We start from the raw sequence: 9,478 nt of genomic DNA, 5'->3' as shown, positions 1-9,478 counted from the left end.
GACATGAGTCTCAGTGAACTCCGGGAGTTGGTGATGGACAGGGAGGCCTGGCGTGCTGCGATTCATGGGATCGCAAAGAGTCGGACACAACTGAGAGACTGATCTGATCTGATCTCTAAAAGTTTTATATTATTTTATGCTATTGCACTATCTAGTGCTTTGTTAAATTTTAATTTCCATTTTTAACTGTTGAGTCATAGGAATGCAGTTTACTTTTGTATATTGATCTTGTGTTCTGAAACCTTGATAAACTTTCATAGTAGTTGCTGCTAAGTCATTTCAGTCGTGTCTGACTCTCTGCGACCCCATAAATGGCAGCCCATCAGGCTCCCCCGTCCCTGGGATTCTCCAGGCAAGAACACTGGAGCGGGTTGCCATTTCCTTCTCCAATGCATGAAAGTAAAAAGTGAAAATGAAGTCGCTCAGTCATGTCTGACTCTTTGCGACCCCATGGACTTCAGCCTACCAGGCTCCTCCATCTATGGGGTTTTCCGGTATGGAAAAATACATTATTTGTTCAAAAGAAGTATTCACATCTTTTTTTCAAACTTTGGTGACCTTTACTTCCTTTTTCTTTATGTATGGCACTGGCTGAACCTTCCAGCACAATGATAAAAATGAATGGTGAGACATCTTTGTTATTTTGGACATGAATTTGAGCAAACTCTGGGAGACAGTGTAACAGAGGAGCCTGGCGTGCTGCCGTTCATGCAGTCACAAAGAGTTAGACATGACTTAGTGACTGAACAACAAAAAACAACAATTAGGCTCTGCCGGGAGAGAGCACCAGAAAGATTGCACAGCAGTGGGAAAAGGGCTTGCTCTGATTGTGTGCTTCTTAATGGCTTTCTGTTCCCATCAGTAACACCCACCAACTCTTCCTCCCAGTGGCAATTGATTCCAGCTTACATTCTCCTCTCTAGAACTAACCAAACTAAGCTTGAGTCTCTTAATGACATCGGTATCAAATGCCTGATGCATGTTCCTCCCAGGTCTGTGTGTCAGGCCCACAGGGCATCCCTCTGATCTCAGAGGTAACAATTGCAGGCTCTTTCTCAAAGGTCCGAATTTCAACTCTAGGGCAACCTTCCTCTACACCTGTGAGTTTTAACAACTGTAATCTCCTCTGCTTGTTCTCCCACAGGGATGGCTCTGCTTCCTGCAGTTGCTGCCGTGTGCCCCCTGCAGTGTGCTGTTGTCCTGTGCCTGTTTTGTCCTGTCAGTTTTCAATGCCTAGTTAACAATAATTTCTATTAAGTCATATTTGTTAAAACAACTGAAATGGTTTCTGTTTTCTACTTACACCCTGACTTATCTAATAAGTATATGTTTATTTTCACCTTATTCAAATTCTCATATTACTTTTAATTTCTTTATAGTTGAACAGTTATACAACAAAGACTAAGCCAAATAAAATATTTTAATTCAAATATATCTTATCTTTAAATTAAGGTGCAAGGAAAGAAATGACTTGATATTTTTTCATATGTCTGCTTCTAAATGACACATAATGTGATTGGTAAAAATGGACAAACAATAAATGTGAGTAAAAATGGATAAGCCCCTGGTTTTTCATTCTGAGTAAAGTACAGGCTAGACAACAGACATACTTTATAATGTCCTAAACATGAGAAATCATGATTGCATTAGATTAGACTCAAATTATTCATGAGATTTGATTGGAGGAATAAGACATGATGAGAAGAAAGATGCAAAATTGAGATATAGCTTTATTGTCTCAAATTTCCTGTTTATGCCCTTGAATTTGCTTATATTTTTGGAATTATTGCCAAAGTTTTGTCACTTATTGCCTTTGTTAGCAATTTGGGATTTTAGAACATATAAAAGTAGCTTTGTGTCATTTTATTTCCTGCTCAATTAGTGTATAATACATTGCTTGACTGTCCAAGTGTGGAATTGTTTGGTACGGCAATTATATATTATATTTATATAATTTCTAGACACCATAATTCCCTCTTGTTTTCCCCTAAACCTTCTGAGTATATTTGGATAAGTCATGTTACATCATGTCAGATGTTACTGGATAATTTCATTTACATGAAGGGGCTGTTTTTAAAAGTTGCATTGAAACTTGTGTCCTCAAAAGTATGTGTGACTGTTTCTGTCTCAGCAAGAGACAAACTGGCTGAACATTGAAGATTAACTGCCGGATCACCACTGCTATTTGAAAGGAATTCTACATAGGTATAAAATTGGACTGGAGACTGCTTTAGCTTAGCTGCAAAACCTGAGCTAAAACTTAGGGCTAAATTGCTGATTCATCACCTCAGCAAATAAGAAATCCTAAATATTTACATTTTACATCTCATAATCCCTTGATTTCATTACCTCCCATTTATAGACTGGTAATATTCTGGCTATGAGAGAGGTATAAGCTTTTTGAAAATCCTTTATAAAACCCTTCTTTAACACTGATAGCTTTTCTGTTCTGTATTTATATCTACTATAACAAGACAGACCTTAGTTAAGGAAAATCTGTGAATGTGCTTCTTATTTCCTTATAATTTCACTTGTTTCATTTTCTTATATTTAATAGGGGTATATGGAAGGGCGAAATCAAAACCTAAACTTATTTTTACCGTCAACTGGAATGTCAAAAATATACAGTCACATAACTCCAGTCAACAACCAGTTCAATGACTGCAAAATAATTTAAAAATGTAAGTTAGCCCAATGGTAGAAAAACTCACATGTTCTTGGGTTTAGGAATACATTCTTCATTTTATGTAGGATAAACCATGTAATAGATTCAGAGGGAAAATGAATACATAGCATACTATATAGAAGCCTATCATCCTAGGAAAATATATATATTTTTAGCTCTCACAACAATATTAATGCTATCAACTTCTTTCTCTTGAATGTGAATGCTCTTCAAAATAGCCATCAGACATTTTTAATCCCTACACAAGTAATTTTAGCAAAGTGAATTAAAATTAGAGAGTGGCTAAATGAAAATTTAAGGGAATTATTGAGATTGTTAATGTATGACAAGATATGATTTCTATTTGCTAATCTTGTAAAATAACATGCTACTTACCATTATAAGAATGCATAAAATCCATCAAGGTTGTCAGCTACAAATCTATCAAAGCTCAAGAGTAACTGTTTCTATATATCACCATAATACTAAAACAATTTGTTAATTTCCTAATAATTAGAAAGTCCAAGCCAATTTCTTATTGTTTTTAATGGAACAAAAGAAATTTATAAGTTAAAGTTTAAATTCAGTTCAGTACCTCAGTCATATCCGATTCTTTGTGACCCCATAGACTGTACCACACCTGGCTTCCCTGTCCATCACCAACTCCTGGAGCTTGCTCAAACTCATCTCCATTGAGTTGGTGATGCCATCCAATCATCTCATCCTCTGTCACCCCCTTCTCCTGCCTTCAGTCTTTCCCAGCATCAGGATCTTTTCCAATGAGTCAGTTCTTCACATCAGGTGGCCAAAATATTAGAGCTTCAGCTTCATGACATCAGTCCTTCCAATGAATACTCAGGACTGATTTCCTTTAGGATTGATTGGTTTGATCTTGATGTCCAAGGGACTCTCAAGAGTCTTCTCCAATACCACAGTTCAAAAGCATCAATTCTTTGGTGCTCAGCTTTCTTTATGGTCCAACTCTCACATCCGAACATGACTACTGGAAAAGACATAGCTTTGACTAGATGGACCTTTGTTGGTAAAGTAATGTCTCTGCTTTTTAATACACTGCCTAGTTTTTTTCATAGCTTTTATTTCAAGGATCAAGTGTCTTTTAGTTTCATGGCTGCAGTCACCATCTGGAGTGATTCTGAAGCCCAAGAAAGTAAAGTCTGTCACTGTTTCCATCATTTCCCCATCTATTTGCCATGAAGTGATGGGACTGAATGCCATCTGGACCTGGTGTTGAGGGCAGAAGGTTTAATTTTGCTTGTTTTGACCCACTGTAAATTTTTCCACTTGACTAGTTTGTCTTAAATAGATTCTTATGTTGTAATGAATAAAAGCTTAAAAATGACTGACTGTATAGTGTTTTAGAGTTTCAATGGTAAATATCTAGGATGAACAGAATTCATGTATGTAGGTAGTTATTGAACATGGTTCTCACATGCGTCACAAACCTTTCCCTAGAGAACATTGCTAAAATCATTAGTCAGATCTGTGACACTTGTGTTTATTCTCTTCCTGTCAAGGACTATTCCTTTTTTGTATCACTGTAAATGTTCTACATATAATTTTACGATTCAACAGGTCTCTCGGTATTTCCTCAGGCTTCTGCATTTAAAATATATCTCCACTAGAAAATGAATAAACTACATGTATTTTCCTTTGTTTACATTTCTCACATGGTCTACATCCATGCAAAAGGGATGATTCAAAGGTTGTAACACTCCTTGGATATTTAAATGTCTACAACCTCCTTTGCACAATGTTTCTTGCTTGTGAATATTCTCCAAAATACCTTTCACAACAGTGGTGAGAATTTTATATAATTCTCTTGAAATTATATTGAAAAATAACACATTGAACTGAGTTAGAATGAAAGACTCTCACAATTACTGAAAGTCTTTTACTCTAGTTCTGCACTCCATTCTCTTGGGGCTACTGTTAGAAAACTTGGAAACAGAAAATCTGTTTGCCTCAAAATGTCTTTGTATATTTTAGTATCACTAAATATAGAAATCATAAAAATAGAACATTATAAGATGATAGCTTATAATGTAAGAATGTAATTATGATTCTTATAATGTAAGAATCATGTTGCTATATTATTTAGGCATATCAAAATGTAAAGTATTTTATAGTGATAATGTTTTGAAATCATATCTAGACTAGCAAAGAAAAAATCATATTCTTTCATGTTGTGCTTGTAAACTGAAGACAATATTCATTTTTTTGGTTTTGTTTTTGATACCTTGATCTATTTTTTTTTTTTTTTTGGTCAGAGATTCTAAACATTTAATTAGTACACTTATTTGTAATAAATGATATTAATTTTAATACAGTATTAGTTTTGGATTGATTCTTGGAATGGCTTAAACCTGAAGGCTGGATTATTTCTTCAGTATATAAAATCACATGTTATTTTTTAGTGAACATTTTCTCAAAAATGTTCTTTGCCTGATATTCTGAAAAGAACACTGGCAGTTTTATTTATAGCCATATTTTGGCACAATATTTTGTTCAACTAAAATTAACTTGGTAAGCAAAAAAAAAAAAAAAAAGCTAAGTATTATAAAGATCTTAGAAATTTAATGAATTATTTTTTCTCATTTTGTTTTTACTGGGTTAAGTTACATAATCAACCAATGAGAGTTCAGTTTGTATAAGGCCTAAAACCAGAAAACAATTTAACCTTTATTTTTAATAAAGATTTTTTTCAATCTTGGTAGAATTCTGTATCTCCAAAGCATATAGGCCTTTATTAATTGCAGTTAATTCAGTTAAAATGCATTAAGTGCCCATCAAATTATTTTCCTATGATTTCTTACTTAATCCTTTTTATTTTATAGAAATGTGGGTATTTTTATCCCCATTTACAAATGAGAAAAATTCAGGGGGATTGCAGAGGGTTAGAGTGCTAACTTTCATACATTATAATACAAAACTTAATTGCAACTCTGTATCTACTAATATTAAAACCAATGACTGATTCCATATAAGAGCCTTTTGGAATGGCTCACTGATTAATCAGAAACGTCACATCATAGGGCATTTCAATCCACAGTGACTGTTTCTGTCAGTCTGAGGATGCTTTACTTTGAGCTTTCATAAAAGGGATAATTTGCAATTCAAAATTGGTTTCACCTTTTCTAATTAAGTGAAATTACAGTTGCCAGATTATAATTAAAGGTTATGTGACAGACAGGAGTGTTTATTTGGATTATATCAGATTATTTTTCTGGTTTTCTGAAAATTGTAGCTTTTAATGAACATGGATTTTTGAAACTTCTGACAAATATATACTTTTATTTAGGAATAGAGCTGTTCCTTTTTTCTAAACTTGAAATGCAGCTGTGATTGTCTATATTATGGGACTCATATTCAAATGCATTTCTCTCTCTCTACCAAACTGCCTAAAGGTATTGATGTCAGAATATTTCCCTTCTAATGAGTACATGATCTCTCCCAGAGATGCTATGAAAAATATCACTGTGACTCAAACTGAATTATAGTTATACCACTTAATAATGATTTTTAAAATGGCCCAAATTATACATCATAGGAATATTGAGATAAAGAGGTATTATGCAGGAATTGCATTGCCAAAAAATAGCTTATAGTTTTTGCCTACTGAAAAGTTTAAAATTTATAAAGAAATCTCTGCCAAAAATGTAAGAGCTTAGATCTCAATGTTTCTCTCTCACCTCATAAACTTGAATAACTTAGGGGCAGGTTAGAGTAGCTGCACAGAGTGTGAAGTCAAATTGCCTAGGGATCAATATGGAGAGGTTTCTTTCTTTTTTTTAGCCACCTCCCATTAAAACTGGGCAAATGTCTAGCACTGTCTTAAGAATTAATAGTTAAAGAATATCATGTAGCAAATAGCAAATAGTTTGCTCTCCAGGGAAGTTGATTAACTCTCTTTTGGTCAGAAACTGTGTAACAGAAGTTTTGATTACTCTTTTGAAGTTAAGACAATTGATCTTTTAATTCATTAAAATTCTTTATCTACCAGGTTTCTTTAAAAAACATGCTTTTGATACCATGTGATTTGTAACTAAATTCATCTCAGCATTATAAAATTCTTGTCCCTATAGCTCTTCTTGGAGTTTTAATCAATATTTTGGCATTAGTTAATAAAGTAGATGTAGCTCAGGATTGGTCTTAAGTGACCTCAGAAAACTTTAAACCTGTGATATGTTGATTATATGTATTCCTTACAAATTTTTCACTTAAAAATTATCTACTTAAATATTATAATATGTTTAATCATTAAAAGAAGTAAGAATGTATATCCAACTTCAATAAAATTATATGGAAATACAATTGTAGCAAAAATTCATTCCTTAAATCAAATCCAATGAGAAGAGAACAAATATAAATTCAAGGTTTATTAGGATTTAAATGGGCATTTTTTTCTTCCACTATGTCAATGAGGATTTGCTGAGTATACATACATAAGATAGCCTACATTTAGAATATTTTCTTTAGGACTAAACTAAAATACCAGAAATGATTGCAAATGATATTACAGTTTTGCTTTGTTTGATATTTTGCATTAGATTTTTAATGTTTTATCCTACTATAAATATCAAACAACTACTTAGGTTATATTCTTGGGATTGTTAATAGACTATTTCTTTTTCATACTAAGATATTATAGCAACAATTTTTATTCAATCAAAATATTTCATTTCTATAAAATCCCCCAAAAAGTTTTTTATGAAAATGAACAGATACTTTCTCTAATACTTTTTCCGCTATGGCAACTGAAGCTCTCAGTAATGATACCATGCAAACAATGAGATTGAATTGTTACATTAATAGAATTTTTGAAGTAATTAGATTATGAAGATGCTTTGTCCTTTCTAGCTCAGAGCTTTGTGTAGCATTGCTAAACAAATTATTCTGAAAATATTAACTTGTTTACTTTAATCAGTTATTGTCACTGGATTCTATTATCACTGTCTTACAATCTCCCATCATATATGTTAGAGTTGCTTAGCTTGATTCTTATCAATTCAGTGAATATCTCCTCTTTCGAATTTCATTTGATGTCTTTTTCTGGTATCTCTTTGATTTTGTGGATGCATTTCAGAACATGAGACAACAACAGACTATAGTTAATAGAAAGCATCTTGTTAGCTCAGACAAGCTGACATCAGGGAGTATAAACTGAGTGAGTTACCCTTTATTTTTTGCTATTTTTCAAGGGGTTTCTATCATGTATGGAATCTTAGACCATTTGTGTCATTTTGATTTGCAGAAAATGTGTTTAAAATTGGGTTTGTGTCTATATGCAGAAGATGCCATCAGCAAATTCTTTGGTCTGAGTTGCTGAGTGATGTTGGGACTAGGGAAACAGACTTGGCTGGGAATGTGTCACTAGCAGATCTATATACTGTGTCACTTTTTCCATCACTGTGTATGGGCAAGTATACACGAGTGTCAGAAAATAGGTTGCCTAGACTATGTTTTCCTTAGGCTATTGAAGTTGCCTGGAGAACATTTTACTTCGTTACTGGAACAGAACTATTAATCCAGACAAAGCAAATAAAAGGTTGTAGTATCAACGCATAGGGAGGAAGTACCAAGTGAAACCTGTAAGAGGACATGAGACGACAGCAGTGCACTGACTCTGCCCCATTTTAAAACAGTCTGTGCACAGAATGTGAAGATTACAAATAACTGGAAAAGCGAGGCTAACCAAACACCCTTGCCTAATATTTTTAGGTAAGTTCAGAAAAAGCTTTCATTTTCATGATCTAATTAATTGGCCCAGTTTTATGATGTGATGGATAAATAGAGATATGCATATATACTAATAGAGAGAGTGAAAAATTAATCTTTGACATGTAAAAAGTTTCTATTATTTTTAATAAAGTAGATATAGATAAGTGAGCACTTATTAGCCATTGTAATAGGTGAGTAGTGGTATCTAGTTGTAGTTCAATTTGCATTTTCCTAATGGGAGAAGCACAAGCTGGAATCAAGATGGCAAGGAGAAATATCAATAACCTCAGATATGCAGATGACATCACCTTTATGGCAGAATGTGAAGAGGAGCTAAAGAGCCACTTGATGAAAGTGAAAGAAGAGAGTGAAAAGGTTGGCTTAACGCTCAACATTCAGAAAACTAAGATCATGGCATCCAGTCCCATCATTTCATGACAAATAGATGGGGAAACAGTGGAAGCAGTGTCAGACTTTATTTTTTTGGGCTCCAAAATCACTTTGGTTGGTGATTGCAGCCATGAAATTAAAAGATGCTTACTCCTTGGAAGGAAAGTTGTGACCAACCTAGATAACATATTAAAAAGCAGATATATTACTTTGCTAGCAAAGGTTCGTCTAGTCAAGGCTATGGTTTTTCCAGGGGTCATATATGGATGTGAGAGTTGGACTGTGAAGAAAGCTGAGCAACAAGGAATTGATGCTTTTGAACTGTGGTGTTGGAGAAGACTCTTGAGAGTCCCTTGGACTGCAAGAAGATCCAACCAGTCCATTCTAAAGGAGATCAGTCCTGGGTGTTCATTGGAAGGACTGATGCTGAAGCTGAAACTCCAATACTTTGGCCACCTCAGGCGAAGAGTTGACTCTTTGGAAAAGACTCTGATTCTGGGAGGGATTGGGGGCAGGAGGAGAAGGGGATGGCAGAGGATGAGATGGCTGGATGGCATCACTGACTTGATGGACATGAGTTTGAGTAAACTCCAGGAGTTGGTGATGGACAGGGAGGCCTGGCATGCTGCGATTCATGGTGTCACAACGAGTTGGACATGATTGAGGAACTGAACTGAACTGAAT

The sequence above is a fragment of the Bison bison genome, unplaced genomic scaffold, assembly GCF_000754665.1.
Source record: "Bison bison bison isolate TAMUID 2011002044 unplaced genomic scaffold, Bison_UMD1.0 scf7180017864271, whole genome shotgun sequence".
NCBI classification, from domain to species: Eukaryota; Metazoa; Chordata; class Mammalia; order Artiodactyla; family Bovidae; genus Bison; species Bison bison.
This window is presented reverse-complemented; position numbering follows the sequence as displayed.